The 16,367-nt window shown below is 44.7% G+C and overlaps 1 pseudogene; it reads left to right on the top strand.

Annotated features, from left to right (window-relative positions):
* The first annotated feature begins 13,576 nt into the window (after positions 1–13,576).
* Positions 13,577–14,527, top strand: LOC137501555 (uncharacterized; annotated as a pseudogene).
* Positions 14,528–16,367: the final 1,840 nt, after the last annotated feature.

Raw genomic sequence — 16,367 nt, forward strand, 5'->3', positions numbered from 1 at the left:
ACAGCATGCCAGAGCTGCTCACGTGAATTACGATATAATGGACAAAGGCCATTGTTATATTCACTGCGGTAATGTCTAACAACACTGACTACTGTTTCCTTTCTAGGCGTCACATTGTACAACATCAGGCTACAAACATGAGAATCTTCGTGTAGCGAAATCTTGTTCTTACATTCAAGCTTATATCGCCGCAACATAAAATCTAACCCGAAGTATTGAGGTACCGATTGATTGTTGCAAGCGGGAGAAACAGAGGCTAGGGCCTGCAGGGCCTGCGATGCAGGCGGGCCCGGGCAGTAGCGGCGATTGGGAATTAAAAGTGCGGGGGCAAAAAATATACAGACGACAAACATTACCCGAGTTTGTGGGATATAGCGCCCGGGGGAGGAGGGAGGGATATACATCAAAACTCAAAAAAATAAAAGCTACAATAGGGTAAGTTATTTTATGCTCTCTGAGCGAATTTCGACAGACAGGTAATGGCTGACAGTTTACACATTTAATAGAATTATGATTAGAATTTATTATTAGAATTTATTAGAATTAAAAAGAAGTACGAGGCGATTATACAATTAAAATCTTCTTCTACTTCTTCATCATCTGTTTACCTTCCAGGGTCGGTTATTCCCTCGGACTCAGCGAGGGATCCCACCTCTACTGCCTCAAGGGCAGTGTCCTGGAGCTTCATACTCTAGGACGGGGGATACAACTGGGGAGGATGACTAGTACCTCGCCCAGGAGGCCTCGCCTGCTATGCTGAACAGGGGCCTTACGGGGGGGATGGGAAGTTTGGAAGGGATAGACAAGGAAGAGGGAAGGAAGCGGCCGTGGCCTTAAGTTAGGTACCATCCCGGCATTTGCCTGGAGGAGAAGTGAAAAACCACGGAAAACCACTTCCAGAATGGGCGAGGAGGGAATCGAACCCCCCTCTACTCAGTTGACACCCCGAGGCTGAGTGGACCCCGTTCCAGCCCTCGTACCATGTTTCAAATTTCGTGGCAGAGCCGGGAATCGAACCCGGGTCTCCGTAGGTGGCACCTAATCACACCAACCACTACACCATAGAGGTGGACCAATTTAAATCATTTAGTATTTTACTGCATACTAAGAAACTAACAGACACTAAAGAGACTGCCAGATTGACAAATGCGCGCGGCAAGCAGGTGAACCACCTCTGTGTCCATGACCTAGGGAAAAAATACCCCTGCTACCCTTCCTCACAGAAAATGCAAAGTCCCCACTGCTTGCTGTGGTGCTATACAAATCGGTTAGTCGGGAGGAACGATATTTTGTGCGTATTTCCGCTAAAAATGTTGTTAATGATAAACGAAAATAAAGGAAAGTACTAGCTGATAAGACAGCAGGGCTTGTACAAACTGCTTTAAAAAAAAAATAATTCCTAGTTTAAGCCGGTCAAAATGAAATAAAAACATATTTTCTCCAGAAGATCGCCGCTACTGGTCCCGGGTCTTTCAGGAGTCCCGCAGACTTCGAAAAATAGTAAAAATTATAGCCTAAAGTCACTTTGCACGGAAATGATCAGGCGGGTTTGTAGAATCAGAGGTTTTTGTTGTTGTTTCTTTTATGTAGAGGAACTGCCACATGATTGCATCTAGCAACTGTTTTCTGTGTTGAGTGTAACACAACACAGCCGTAAACAATGTTTGCCTTTGCCGTCTCTCGAAACACTGCCACACGTTCCTCAGGAAAGACCTGCACCAAATTACTTTTAAATAATTACAGCAATGAAAATTTATAAAGAAAATGATAGTCTCTTAATGTGTAGTGCCTCCTGTGATCGTATTATTCACAAATTTTGCAGAATAAATCAATCAATCAATCAATACTGATCTGCATTTAGGGCAGTCGCCCAGGTGGCAGATTCCCTATCTGTTGCTTTCCTAGCCTTTTCCGAAATGATTTCAAAGAAATTGGAAATTTATTGAACATCTCCCTTGGTAAGTTATTCCAATCCCTAACTCCCCTTCCTATAAATGAATATTTGCCCCAGTTTGTCCTCTTGAATTCCAACTTTATCTTCATATTGTGATCTTTCCTACTTTTATAGACGCCATTCAAACCTATTCGTCTACTAATGTCATTCCACGCCATCTCTCCGCTGACAGCTCGGAACATACCACTTAGTCGAGCAGCTCTTCTTCTTTTTCTCAATTCTTCCCAACCCAAACATTGCAACATTTTTGTAACGCTACTCTTTTGTCGGAAATCACCCAGAACAAATCGAGCTGCTTTTCTTTGGATTTTTTCCAGTTCTTGAATCAGGTAATCCTGGTGAGGGTCCCATACACTGGAACCATACTCTAGTTGGGGTCTTACCAGAGACTTATATGCACTCTCCTTTACATCCTTACTACAACCCCTAAACACCCTCATAACCATGTGCAGAGATCGGTACCCTTTATTTACAATCCCATTTATGTGATTACCCCAGTGAAGATCTTTCCTTATATTAACACCTAGATACTTACAATGATCCCCAAAAGGAACTTTCACCCCATCAACGCAGTAATTAAAATTGAGAGGACTTTTCCTATTTGTAAAACTCACAACCTGACTTTTAGCCCCGTTTATCAACATACCATTGCCTGCTGTCCATCTCACAATATTTTCGAGGTCACGTTGCAGTTGCTCACAATCTTGTAACTTATTTATCACTCTATAGAGAATAACATCATCCGCAAAAAGCCTTACCTCCGATTCCACTCCTTTACTCATATCATTTATATATATAAGAAAACATAAAGGTCCGATAACACTGCCCTGAGGAACTCCCCTCTCAACTATTACAGGGTCAGACAAAGCTTCACCTACTCTAACTCTCTGAGATCTATTTTCTAGAAATATAGCAACCCATTCAGTCACTCTTTTGTCTAGTCCAATTGCACTCATTTTTGCCAGTAGTCTCCCATGATCCACCCTATCAAATGCTTTAGAATACTTCACTTTCGCCACACGTTTATTCGACATGAGTGTATAAGACCAATGAAAAATGAAAACAATAGGTACGAACATCTAAGTAGTGCATAGTTGGCAGTTCAGCTGCTTAGCCATTAAACCACCGAGGCAGTCATAAAACCTATTAATTTTATATTTTAATACCCTCTTAAAAAACGAAGACCCCAACTAGAGTATGGTTCCAGTGTATGGGACCCTCACCAGGATTATTTGATTTAAGAACTGAAAAAAATCCAAAGAAAAGCAGCTCAATTTGTTTTGGGTGATTTCCTACAAAAGAGTAACGTTACAAAAATGTTGCAAAGTTTGGGATAGGAAGACTTGGGAGAATGAAGACGAGCTGCTCGACTAAATGGTATGTTCCGAGCTGTCAGTGGAGAGATGATGTGGAATGATATTAGCAGACGAATAAGTTTGAGTGGTGTTTTTTAAAGTAGGAAAAATCACAATATAAAGATAAAGCTGGAATTCAAGAGGACAAATTGGGGCAAATATTCGTTTATAGGAAGGGGAGTTAGGAATGGGAATAATTTACCAAGGGAGATGTTCAATAAATTTCCAAATTCTTTCCAATTATTTAAGAAAATCCTAGGTAAACAACGGATAGGAAATCTGCAACCTGGGTGAGTGCACTAAATGGAGATCAGTTGTGATTGATTGTATGATCGATTGATTTATTGATTGATTGACTGATTGAATCCTCGTCAGAAAGAACAGCAAACAAACGGTACGTATTGATTCAATTATAATTCAGCTACTTAGGATCTTCTTCTTTTCCTACCGCTTTTTCCCACACCTGTGGGAACTGCATCGCACATGTGGATTTGGCCCTGTTTTATGGCCGGAATCCATTCCTGACGCCAACCCTATCTGGAGGGATGTAATCGCTATTGCGTGTTTTTGTGATGGTTGGTAGTGTGGTATGTTGTCTGAATATGAAGAGGAGAGTGTTGGGATGGACACAAACACCCAGTCCCCGAGCCAGAATAATTAATCAGAAGCGATTAAAATCCCCGACCCGGCCGGGAATCGAACCCGGGACCCTCTGAACCGAACGCCAGTACGCGGACCATTCAGCCAACGAGTTGAACAATTCACCTACTTACAGGATGTATGTATGTATGTATGTATGTATGTATGTATGTATGTATGTATGTATGTATGTATGTATGTATGTATGTATGTATGTTGGGTATTCAGCCCGAAGGCTGCTTTGATCCTCTGCAGCTCCGCCAACAGCTGTCAAATAGCCTAGGCGTCACTAAGAGGCGTACTAGGGAAATGAGGAGTGAGGTAGTTTCCCGTTGCTTTCCTCACCGAACCAGTTGCTGCTATTACATATCAGTCTGCCAAGCCCACTGAAATGTATGCACCAACCGACCCTATGAGCGATATTTTCACACCATTCATAACAGGGACTGGCTGCATAAGGAATGTTATTACCAGCATCACTCATACCTCAGTCACTTTCATATTGTCAAAGCCAAGGATGAGACTGAGACAGGTCAATGAAAGTAACAAATTTGATATAGCCCATACCAGAAGACATAGTGCACTGTAAACACTACATCTCGCCAGCAAAGGCATACTTACAGGATATGGGTCCAATATATTCTTTCGTAATATGTCTACATATGAAAAATAAATTGTTTTAAAATGATCGAAAAGGCACTCAACTCACACTGTACGTCGTAATCCCCACACATCCCCGTTATCTGCACGATCACATGAGCATAGCACAGGATGAGAGTCCGCTCAGCTCAGCTGTTACCACTTGAACGTTGTTCAAACGTTTAGACAAGATGGGGCGTGGTCCAGTCTCAGCTGTTTTCACTTTGACATAAAGCCATTGTTTCTTTTGCATACAGAATGTAAAGTAGATAAGAACAACCACGCGCACCACTTGCAGCACTGACTGTTTGACATTGCTATCTTCTTGTACTCTGATTTCTTTATCTTAATTAAGTTCCAGTTACATTCTTATGATGGATGTTATTGTTGAATAAAGGGAAAGCAAATCTACCAGATGTAATTATCCACTGTTGTGTGCGTCATCAGTCCATAGACTGGTTTGACGTAACTCTCCATGCCACCCTATCTTGTGCTGACATCTTCATTTCTACGAAATTACTACCTCCCTCATCTACTATAATCTGTTTGTCATAATCATGCCTTGGTCTACTAATGTTCTTACCGTCTACACTTCCTTCAAAAACTAACCGAACGAGTCCTGGGTGTAATACTATTGATTTTACGCCCCATTAACTACTTTTGCGACCTTCGGAGAAGGGGAGGTGCCAGAATTCCATCCCGCAGGATTTCTTTTACGTGCCGGTAAATCTGTCGATTCAAGGCTGACGCATCTGAGCACATTCAAATACCATCGGACTGAGCCAGGATCGAACCTGCAAAGTTGAACTCAAAAGGCTAACGCCCTAGCGTCTGAGCTGCTCAGCCTGCCAGTCCTGGGAGTCTGTCCTACCATTCTATCTCTTCTGCTCAATTTCTCCAAATCGTTTCCTCTCGTCAATACGATTCAGTATCTCTCCATTCGTGAATCGATCTACCCATCTCACCGTCAGCATTCCTCTGAACAGCACACTTCAAAATATTTTATTCTCTTTCTTTCTGAGCTAGTTATTTTAGTTTCTGTCCATGTTTTACTACCATACAATGCCACGTGTCCGCCTCCGTGGTGTAGTGGTTAGTGTGATTAGCTGCCACCCCCAGAGGTCCGGGTTCGATTCCCGGCTCTGCCACGAAATTTGAAAAGTGGTACGAGGGCTGGAACGAGATCCACTCAGCCTCGGGAGGTCAACTGAGTAGAGGTGGATTCGATTCCCACCTCAGCCATCCTAGAAGTGGTTTTCCGTGGTTTCCCACTTCTCCTCCAGGCAAATGCCGGGATGGTACCTAACTTAAGGCCACGGCCGCTTCCTTCCCTCTTCCTTGCCTGCCCCATCCCTCCACAAGGCCCCTGTTCAGCATAGCAGGAGAGGCTGCCTGGGCGTGGTACTGGTCATTCTCCCCAGTTATATCCCCCGACCCAAAGTCTGAAGCTCCAGGACACTGCCCTTGAGGCGGTAGAGGTGGGATCCCTCGCTGAGTCCGAGGGCAAAACCGACCCTGGACGGTAAACAGATTAAGAAGAAGAAGAAGGCAATGCCACGTTCCATACGAAAATCTTCAAAAAACGATATTCTAATTCCCATAGCAATGTCCGAAGTGATCACTTTGTTTTTTTAAGAAAGGCCTTCCTTGCTTGTGCTAGTCCGCTTTTATGTCCTTACTTCTGCTGTCATTAATTATACTGCTAAGTACCAATATTCACCTACTTCCTTTAAGAATTCGTATCCAAATATGAGGACTGTCTCTTGCCGGGCCGAGTGGATCAGACGGTTCAGGCGCTGCCCTTCTGACCCCAACTTGGCAGGTTCGATCCTGCAGTCCGGTAGTATTTGAAGGCGCTCAGATACATCAGCCTCGTATCGGTAGATTTACTGGCAAGTTAAAGAACTCCTGCGGGACAAAATTCCGGCATCTCGGCGTCTTTGAAAAACGTCAAGCATAATAACATTATTAGTAGTGTCTGTTCAAAAGGAATATATCCACCCTGAGAAAGTCGTGGAAAAACGCAAGGAAGCGTGTAATAAAAGGCACATAGATGTTTCTGGTCTGGATTGCTCGTGGGATTCGATAATATTCAACTACTTCAATGCATGTCGACGAAATACTCACCCATTTTTTGAAGTGAAACAACACTTATTGAACAGACATTCCTCATATCCTCTTAAACTTGAAGTCAGTCATCTTTTACAATGATCCAGATAATTTTTACTCTTGATACGAGACACATCCAGAAATTAACATTCCATATTTAAAAATATACAACATAGTTACATGAAAATCTTTATTGGCACCAGATACAATAATGTTGGAGCTATTTTTTCGACATAATCAACACCAGAATTGAGAAACTTGTCATATTGTGGTATCAACTTTTGTATGCCGGTTGTGGAGAACTGAGAAGATGAGCCTCCATAAATTCTTTCTCTATATATTTCCTTTCTATGTTTTCTTTTCTGTTTGGAATATATTGTTGATAGTTGACGGTCGGAATCAAGATGGGTGTTTTGTAAGACATAGTATTATAATTACACGATGTCCGCCTTTGTGGTGTATGTAAACTAAAAAAGAAAAAAAACCTCTGTGGGGTAGTGGTTAGTGTGATTAGCTGCCAAACCCGGAGGCCCGGGTTCGATTCCCGGCTCTGCCACGAAATTTGAAAAGTGGTACAAGGGCTGGAACGGGGTCCACTCAGCCTCGGGGGATCAACTGAGTAGAGATGTGTTCGATCTCCACTTCAGCCATCCTGGAAGTGGTTTTCCGTGGTTTCTCGCTTCTCCTCCAGGCAAATGCCGGGGATGGTATATACCTAACTTACGGCCACGTTCGATTCCTTCCCTCTTCCTTGTCTATCCCTTCAATCTCCCCATCCCCCCGCAAGGCCCCTATTCAGCATAGCAGGTGAGGTCGCCTGGGCGAGGTACTAGTCCTCATCCCCAGTTGTATCCCCAACCCAGAGTTGCGTGCTCCAGGACACTGCCCTTGAGGCGGTAGAAGTGGGATCCCTCACTGAGTCCTAGGGAAAAACCAACCCTGGAGGGTAAACATACTAAGAAGAAGAAGAAGAAAAAGAAAAAAGAAGAAGAAGGTAATTACACGATTCTTAATATCACGAAACCCAACATTTGGTGCCGAAACCCGTAGAAGCAGTGAAATACCGTTGGTTGCGTGTAGCGTTCAGACTTTTCGTCGCGTTCTATACTACGGAAGGAAACTCGACATCGCGAACGACATTACACCAAGAAGACTCCATGGCACGTCAGCTCACATCACGTCACATCAACGGCAACACGCTGCCAGAGCTTATCATTCACTACAGATCAGTCATTTAATTCACGATATTTCAGTGCATTGTGTTATACAATTTGTATAGCAGTCGAATATAACTATCAGCGTCTAATATAAGCACTCTTTTCTATCCGTTAGCACACCCTGCAGGCTAGTAAAAGTACGTAATCACTCCGGAACACGGTTCGGTCAAGCAGTTGTCAGTCGAGAATTATAATTTGTACTATACCCTTCACAATGACAGACGACAATTCTGTGAATAAGCTAGCACTCTTGAGAGCAGAAGGAAGCGCATTCCCCAGAGCAAAATAAAAAAGCACCCAAACACTCCTGTAAATTATAACGAAATAAAATAAACTTAGTCATTAGCGAAGAGACCAAACCTCCTCCTACCTCCTCCTTCTTCACATCCTTTACCCACCTCCTTCCTCCATCACACCTCCTCAACCTGCCCGCATCTCTTGGCCAGAGAGAGGGCGTTACCCTCTAGATGGCCCACCCCACCCCTTCAAGGTGGGGAATGAAAGCGTTTGATGATGATGAAGGAAGCGGATGGCACTTCTCGCAACGATCGCTGATCACACCACACGTCTCTAAGGTGGATTTCTCCGCACTCAACACCACTTCTTCATTTTGATCGGTCAGGTGACCCCGCATCTTAACTTCCGCACCCAGCCGCGATAAAAAAAAAAGCATATCGGCTCACGCCAACTAGGAAGTCAGCCTTCTCATCACCATCATGTCCAACTGCATCCTTCACGATGTCGAGCTCACCTACTCGGAGGAAGAACTTCTCCACTACTTCCGCAATAACTGCTTCCCTAATACCAACGTATCTCGGGTACAGGACAATTGTCTTCCCACTCGTCGGATCCTCGTTCAAGTTCCAACAGAAGATGCCGTACAACAACTGCTCCAAGAGGGTGTGTGCCACCTCTCAATTGATGACGCTTTTGAGTCCCTCTCCGCACCCATACTACTCTAAGGACTCCTGCCTCCCCTGACATCGCTCTCTTCCTATGACCCCCCTGTAAGCACCACCGCTTCTACCATCACAACTACCACCAACACTTCTGTCCATGCTTCCTCTACTATTACTCAAACTATTACTGTTATGTCCCATTCCTCCCCACTTATGACGTTTCCTCTCCCCCATCCCACCCTTCCTTATTCAACAACATGCAACAAACCAGCAGCCTGCTGATCAAAATGCCACCATTCAAGATACAGCGCACCCACCGCCTCCACCATCATCGCCGACAGACCAGCATACCATCTACAGCTGTGTTGTTTGCGGCGTGGTTCCGAATTCCCCAGTTGAGGTCATCGTCCACGAACTTCGCCTGACAGGGATCCCCGTGCCGAGAGCGTTCAGGATCCACAACGCCGGTGGACCCACATATCTCGTGCGCCTCCAACTTCCGACGTCTGCAGACAATCAACGCCTCATCGCACATGGAATCCATCTCCACGGTCGCCACCATCGAGTAGAACCCTCCCGCTCACCTCCCCAACTTTTGACCCGACCTACATCACCTTGTCTGCGGCCATGGCCTGCCCCTCCTCCTCCTCCACTTACTCCGAATATGCGGTTTCATCCACCCCCACCCAATTACTTTTCCCCACCTCCGCCCCCATCAGACATTCTTCTCCTACTGCTCACATCCCTTTTAAACTTCTCCTCCTTCTATTACAACTTTGCACTTCACCTTTTCAATACCCACCCTCGTACTCTTCTCTGAATTTTCAATCCTTGCACACATCCCCTTAAATAATATCCATGCACACACCTCCTCGTTCCTTAATTCGAATTACCCTCCTCCTCACACTATCGCTCCTTCCCCAACCAGCCGAAACTCCTGGCCAGGGTGAAGGCGTAACCTTCAAGGTGGCCCACCCCTCCCCTTCAGGGAGAGGAATGAAAACATAGGAAGGAGGAGAAGAAGAAGAAGAAGAAGAAGAAGAAGAAGGAAGCGGTTATCTCGCTGTACGTGGACATATCGTCACAGCAGCATTTCCAGTGTTTTCTTTTTGATCGGCCTTGTGGCTTCACATCTCTAATAACAACTCCCGCCGACATGAATCAGCATATAGGCCGACTCCTAGTTGGAAGTTAGCCTTCCCGATATCTAAACCATGACTATCACCACCACTATCACCACAACGAATTTAGCCCTCACCTTTTCCTCTCACCCTATGACGACTATTACGTCTTCCCATCCTAGACCTCTTATGTCCACGTCTCTATCCATGCCACAAACGTTTCCTCAGATCAGTGTACCACCTCTTCGCTTTCTGCGCCGCCGTTCACCACCCGTTTCTTCGTCTGTACAGCTACCAACTACTACACTGTCAACTCCAGCCGCATCAGCATTGGCCGTCCGTCAACCAGCATCACCGCCATCACCACCAACCCAGTCTTCAGTTGAGCCGTTCGCGGCGTCGACCCACTCATCTCCGTAACAGACGTCCAACGTCAGCTACGCCTTCACGCAATACCAGTCCGGCGTATCACATCGTTAACTCCACCGGCTCAACATACTTAGTACGCCTACAGCTTCCCACTGCAGCAGCCGTTGACCATCTCATCTCCACTGCTGCCCCCATCTACGGTCGTCTCCATAACGTCGAACCCTCTCGTTCCCCTCTACAATATAGACATCCCCTCATCACATCATGTCGCCGCACCCGGCCTGATAATCTTCCTTTTCAATCACCCCACAACGTCCGTCCACCTTCTCCCCCAATTAATATCTCCTTCCCACCGCCGCCAACACTTGAATATCTCCCACACCTCACAACTATACTGTGTCACATCGCCTCCACACTTCACCACCTCACCCTTTCCCGCAACTTCCATTTAAGCACTCCCGTGTAAACGTTCATTTCTTCCCATCTCCCTAGCCAAGAGACCCCATCTTCACTTCTCAATACATATTCACATCGCTTTATCCATCCTCTTCATTTAGCCACACCGTACTGCTCTATTCACATCTCCCGGCCCGAGAGAGAGCGTCACTCTCTACGGGGCCAGCCAATGAAATCAAGTGAACGAACGAAGGAAGCGACATCTTTCTCAAGAATAGGAAAAACACTTCACCCAGAGCCGACCATATCACCTATCGCCACATCCAAGAAGCCCATTCCCTCCTTTTTGAGTTATTAAGTAATATATACACTTTCATTCACTATACTGGTGCTTTCCCCGCTCACTGGGGTAAAGCCAATATTCTACTGTTTCTTAAACACAACAAACCCCCTCTGATCTCCGTTCTTATCGACCTGTCTCTCTTCTCCCAGGTTTGTCCAAAATCCTAGAAGGTATCTTGAGTAAGAGAATGTCCTCTTATCTCTACTCCCTTCGTCTCCTTGCTCAATCCCAAATCGGCTTCCGCAATCCCCATGCTACTCAGGATCACTTCTTCCATATCTCTCCGTCCCTTTTTACTTTCCTCGTCCACAAAAAACGCTGCCTTGGTATGCCCGGATGTGGACAGAGCCTTCGACTCTGTCTGGCATCCAGGCCTGCTATATAAGCTCAGACATCTCCCTCTCCCCCTCACTGTTGTTCGTTTCATTAGCAATTTTCTGGACCATAGATCAGCGCAAATCATTATCCATGATACTCCTTCCCACACCTTTCAGTTGACTGCCGGTCTTCCACAAGGATCACCTCTCTCTTCTTTCCTATATATTCTCTTTACCTATGACATTCTTCAGCCTGCCCCTCCATTACGAATTTTCAATATACCGACGATCAGCTATGCTTGGCCTCACTTCTTACACCCCATCCCTCACCCGATTACCCCAAATCTACTTGATCACCCTTGAATCCTAGCTCAATTCCTGGCATATCATCGTTAATCCCCCCAAAACCTAGTTTATGGTCTTCCGCAAAAAATCTCGCCTTTGTCGCCCACGCCACAGAATTCTATTAACTATGTATTACACTCGTTTAACAGAAACCAATCTCCTCAAATATCTAGGTATACAATTCCAAAGTAATCTCCAATGGAATAATCACCTCACCGATATATATATATATATATATATATATATATATATATATATATATATATATATATATATCAACAAGCCCGCCGATGTTTCCGGGTCCTCCGTTTACTTACGGGTACATCGTGGGGACTCAAACCTTCCAAAATTCTGAATGTTTACAAAACGTTCATCATTCGTCCCTGACTTGGGTGACTGCAACACGGGCACAATACTTACAACTTCTCAAACTAGATCGACACGCTATGCGCATCGTATTCCATCTCCCTCAAGACACCCCGTCTGCCAATTTCCGTACTCTCTATACCTTTCCCACTATCCTCACCCACGTCCATGATCTCCGCGTCCAATATCTCCGAAAGGGTCTTCAGAATAATAACCCCTTATCTTTAAAGCCATCAACCTTTCCCCTCTTGTTACAGCCCTTCTTCAACACACTCGCACTCCAGTTACCTCTTATCCCTTTCCTCCTACATCACCGTAGCTTCCCTCATATTTCACCACTGCTCCTCTTATTCTCTTCTCTTTCAATGCTATTTTGAATCAATGTGGAATGCTCCTCGAAGCAGTGGTGCCATCCAGTGCTCTAACTATCTAGGGGACCACAGATCCCATCGCCATCTTGTACCATTGCTACTATTTGTGACTGTATTCTCAGCCTCTTATTCGCAGTCTTGTTCTTGTTGTCGTATGACTATCAGTTTATCATTATCTCAATCTTCTTTTCTTCTTTTTCTACCACTTATCCCACCTATGGGGTCACGGGTGCGAACTATGTCGCACATGTGGATTTGGCCCTGTTGTACGGCCAAATGCTCTTCCTGATGCCAACCCTATATGGAGGGATGTAATCACTATTGCGTGTTCCTGTGGTGGGTGGTAGTGTAGTGTGTTGTCTGAATATGAAGAGGAAATTGTTGCGACAAATACAAACACCCAGTCCTCGGGCCAGAAGAATGAATCAGAGGTGATCAAATTTCTCGACCCGGCCGGGAATCGAACCTGGGACCCTCTGAACCGAAGCCCTCAACGCTGACCATTCAGCCAATGAGGCGGAGAGTTTATCATTATCTCAATAATATGATCAATTTAGTATTCTTTACATACCGGTACTCTATACTTGTATATTTCATCTATTACGTGCCATATATTTCAAGTTCCGTTATTTATGTTCTTGAAGGCACGCATTTCTAGATTCGTTCTTTTCTTGCTTATTGCCACCTTTTCCCAGTGTTCAAACCACTGGACATAGAATATAATATTATGTTTTGTTATATGTCTTCTTTTCCAGTGTTCACAGTGTATTATATGTGATACGTATCTTGTATTTTGATTATGTGTTCTGTTTTTCTTCATCTTAAATCTGTATAAAAGAAATCATACTCAAATTTCCTATTCCTTGTCTCCTTCTTATATTATGTATTCCGTTTCCATTTTGTTATTACTTAAGGTTCTTTCAGTCTCCACCTACAGTCTATTTTGCACATTTTTATGATATACAGGCTGTTTCAAAAAAAACTTTACAAATTTGACAGCTCATAGTTATTTATTCATTTCAGTTACAGGAAAGGTTTTTGTGTCATCTTGACTGACAATAGATCAAGTTTTGACTCGCGTGGTACGCTAGTACAGAATAGCGCCACTGCAAGCGCTAGCGGCAGTTGCAGCAAAGATGACTGCCTTCACCGGTCCCGAGCGCGCTCGCTGTGTGTTTTGGTTTGAAGAGTCGAAGTCGGCGACAACTGTGCAACGTAATTTTCGTACAAAGTATGGTAAATATCCTCCCAGTAGGCCTACTATTTATGAGTGGCATAAGTGCTTTATTGAAACTGGATGTTCGGTAAGCCATAAGAAATCCTCAGATTGTCCACGTACGTCTGACGATGTCGCAGAGTAAGTGAGACAACGCTTTGAGCACAGTCCTCGAAAATCGACACGGCGTGCTTCTCGAGAGCTGGGCGTCGCACATACAACTATTTGGCGTGTGTTGAGAAAACGGTTACATCTCAAACCATACAAGTTCACAATGGCAGAGCAACTAAACGACACTGATAAGATTGTTCGTAAGGACTTTTATGTGGACATGTTACATCGGTTGGAAGAAGATGAACATTTCATTGGAAAGATTATCTTAGCGATGAGGCAACTTTTCACTTAAGTGGTATAGTTAATAGACACAACTGTAGGATCTGCGGCAGTGAAAATCCAGTGAAAGTGCTAGAACATGAACGTGATAGCCCAAAATTGAAAGTGTTTTGTGCATTGAGCAAGAGCAAAGTTTACGGGCCTTTCTTCTTCAGTGAGAAAACTATCAACGGAATAGTGTACTTAGATATGCTTGAAAACTTTTTAATCCCGCAGATTGACGCTGATGATCAAGAACTCAGCATACACTTCATGTAAGATGGCGCACCGCCACACTACCTCTCCGACGTCCGGGATTTCCTGAATGTTCGCTTTCCGGGTAAGTGGATTGGAGGAGGTTCACCCATTGCATGGCCCCCACGCTCACCAGACCTGACACCTCTTGACTTTTTCTTGTGGGGATTCGTCAAGGATACAGTGTTTATTCCACCCTTACCGGCTACTCTACCAGAACTCAGACGTAGAATCTGCATCGTAATTGAAAGAGTCACGCTTGACATGCTGCAGCAAGTTTGGCAAGAAATCGACTTCAGATGGGGTGTGTGCCCCATGACCGATGGAGGTCACATTCAACCTGTTTAGGTAAAACTTGATCTGTTGTAAGTCAAGCTGACACCAACACAATTTCTGTGAGTAAAATGAATAAATAACTATGAGCTGTCAAATTTGTAAAGTCCTTTTTTGAAACACCCTGTAGTTCGTGGTACTTAATGTTTGTGTGTATATTCCAATTCTTAGTGTTTTATTGTTCTTACTTGTGACTATAACATACTTATGTATTTCTTGTTCTCAACTTGTGCATATTACTTTTTCATTTTGATATTATGTCGTTACGGACGTGAACTCATCAGTGCCCATAACTGTACATGTTTCTAAGTGCAGTGACAGTGTGAAAAAAGGACAAAAACCAAAGACTTACTTCATAAAGATTTCTCAAATGTAAACTTTTATCAGTCTATGTATTCTCGTACCTCTGTAACCTATGTATTCTGTTGAATATTATCAATACACGGGGGATAGCCGGGTTTGACAATGGCGGGTGTCGTGCGGGCTTTTCCTGGGTATCTGCCTTGTGTGGTTTCGGCGACCTCTGCACGAAACATCCTACCACATCTCCCTATTATGTATGTACGACACATGCTTTTCTCAATTTCATGTAATTCCACGGTACACATTCCAATACCTACGGCCCAAGAGCTACTCGTCTAACTGCCGGCCCGCCCACCCCTTTTGGCGGTGGGAGTGAAACAGCTTCTTGATCTTCATGATGATGATGATGATGATGATGATGAACGAAGCGACAACATCCTTCGCCGTCCAACGGTTTTTCTACACCGTAACTCAAGCACGAAGGGCACTCCCTCTTAAAAAATGTTCTGACCAGGTGGACAGAAAAAATCCGAGAGGTATCACATCAGGGCGAGCCTACCGTCAGCAACAACGTACTGTATTTCCTCAGACTCCCGTAAAATCAATCTCCGTCATGTATCACTATTCACCTTATTTTCCAGTCACCACTACAGCAACGACCACGACAATTACCACCACCACCACATCACTGCCACTGACTTAAGTCAAACAGCCACAGCAGCTTTCCACTCGGTCGTAATGTCTAGTTTCATAGCTTCTGACTACCATGCCAGATTTCTTCCCATGACACCTGCTCCGCTGGTGGAAAACACTAGAGTTCAATTCCAGTTTAAGAGGTTTCCTCCACAGTATGTTCCGGAGGCAAAACAAGCTCCACGACGCCTTGGTTTGGACCCGGAACTTGCACCATCGTCATACGTCACAAGTGCGCCACCGCCGTCCACGGACGTTATCAATCAGCCCATCCCTCCCAATTCCACCCCCACCACCCCCACTAACCCCACCACCCCCTCCACCCCCTCTCCACTCGGACTTTCTCCTGTACCAGGAACAAGATGCCCCATCAATCACACCCGTTTTCTCCAACCTACCCCGTCATGAACGCATTCATTTCTACTTTCCGACCTACCCCCGACTTCCAATCTCCCCATATCATTTTCTCCACCCTGCTCAGATTTAATATGCGCCGTGACGATATAGCAGGCATCCAAGGGACAACAACTGGAGTCGTCATTCAAGTTAATGGGGACACCGTGGCCACTCAACTCACCACTGCAATGGCAGCTCACCAACTTGGATCAAGAACCACTTCTCAAGTACTCCCACCTCAACCCATCAAAACTTCTCCTCCCTATCACGCTACCGCCTTCTCAGCTGCGTAATACGAGGCGTTGGCCCCTCTATTACAGAAGAAACAATAATATCCTAACTCCACGCGGAATGCATCC

This window comes from Anabrus simplex, chromosome 7 (assembly GCF_040414725.1).
Source record: "Anabrus simplex isolate iqAnaSimp1 chromosome 7, ASM4041472v1, whole genome shotgun sequence".
In the NCBI taxonomy this organism is placed as follows: domain Eukaryota; kingdom Metazoa; phylum Arthropoda; class Insecta; order Orthoptera; family Tettigoniidae; genus Anabrus; species Anabrus simplex.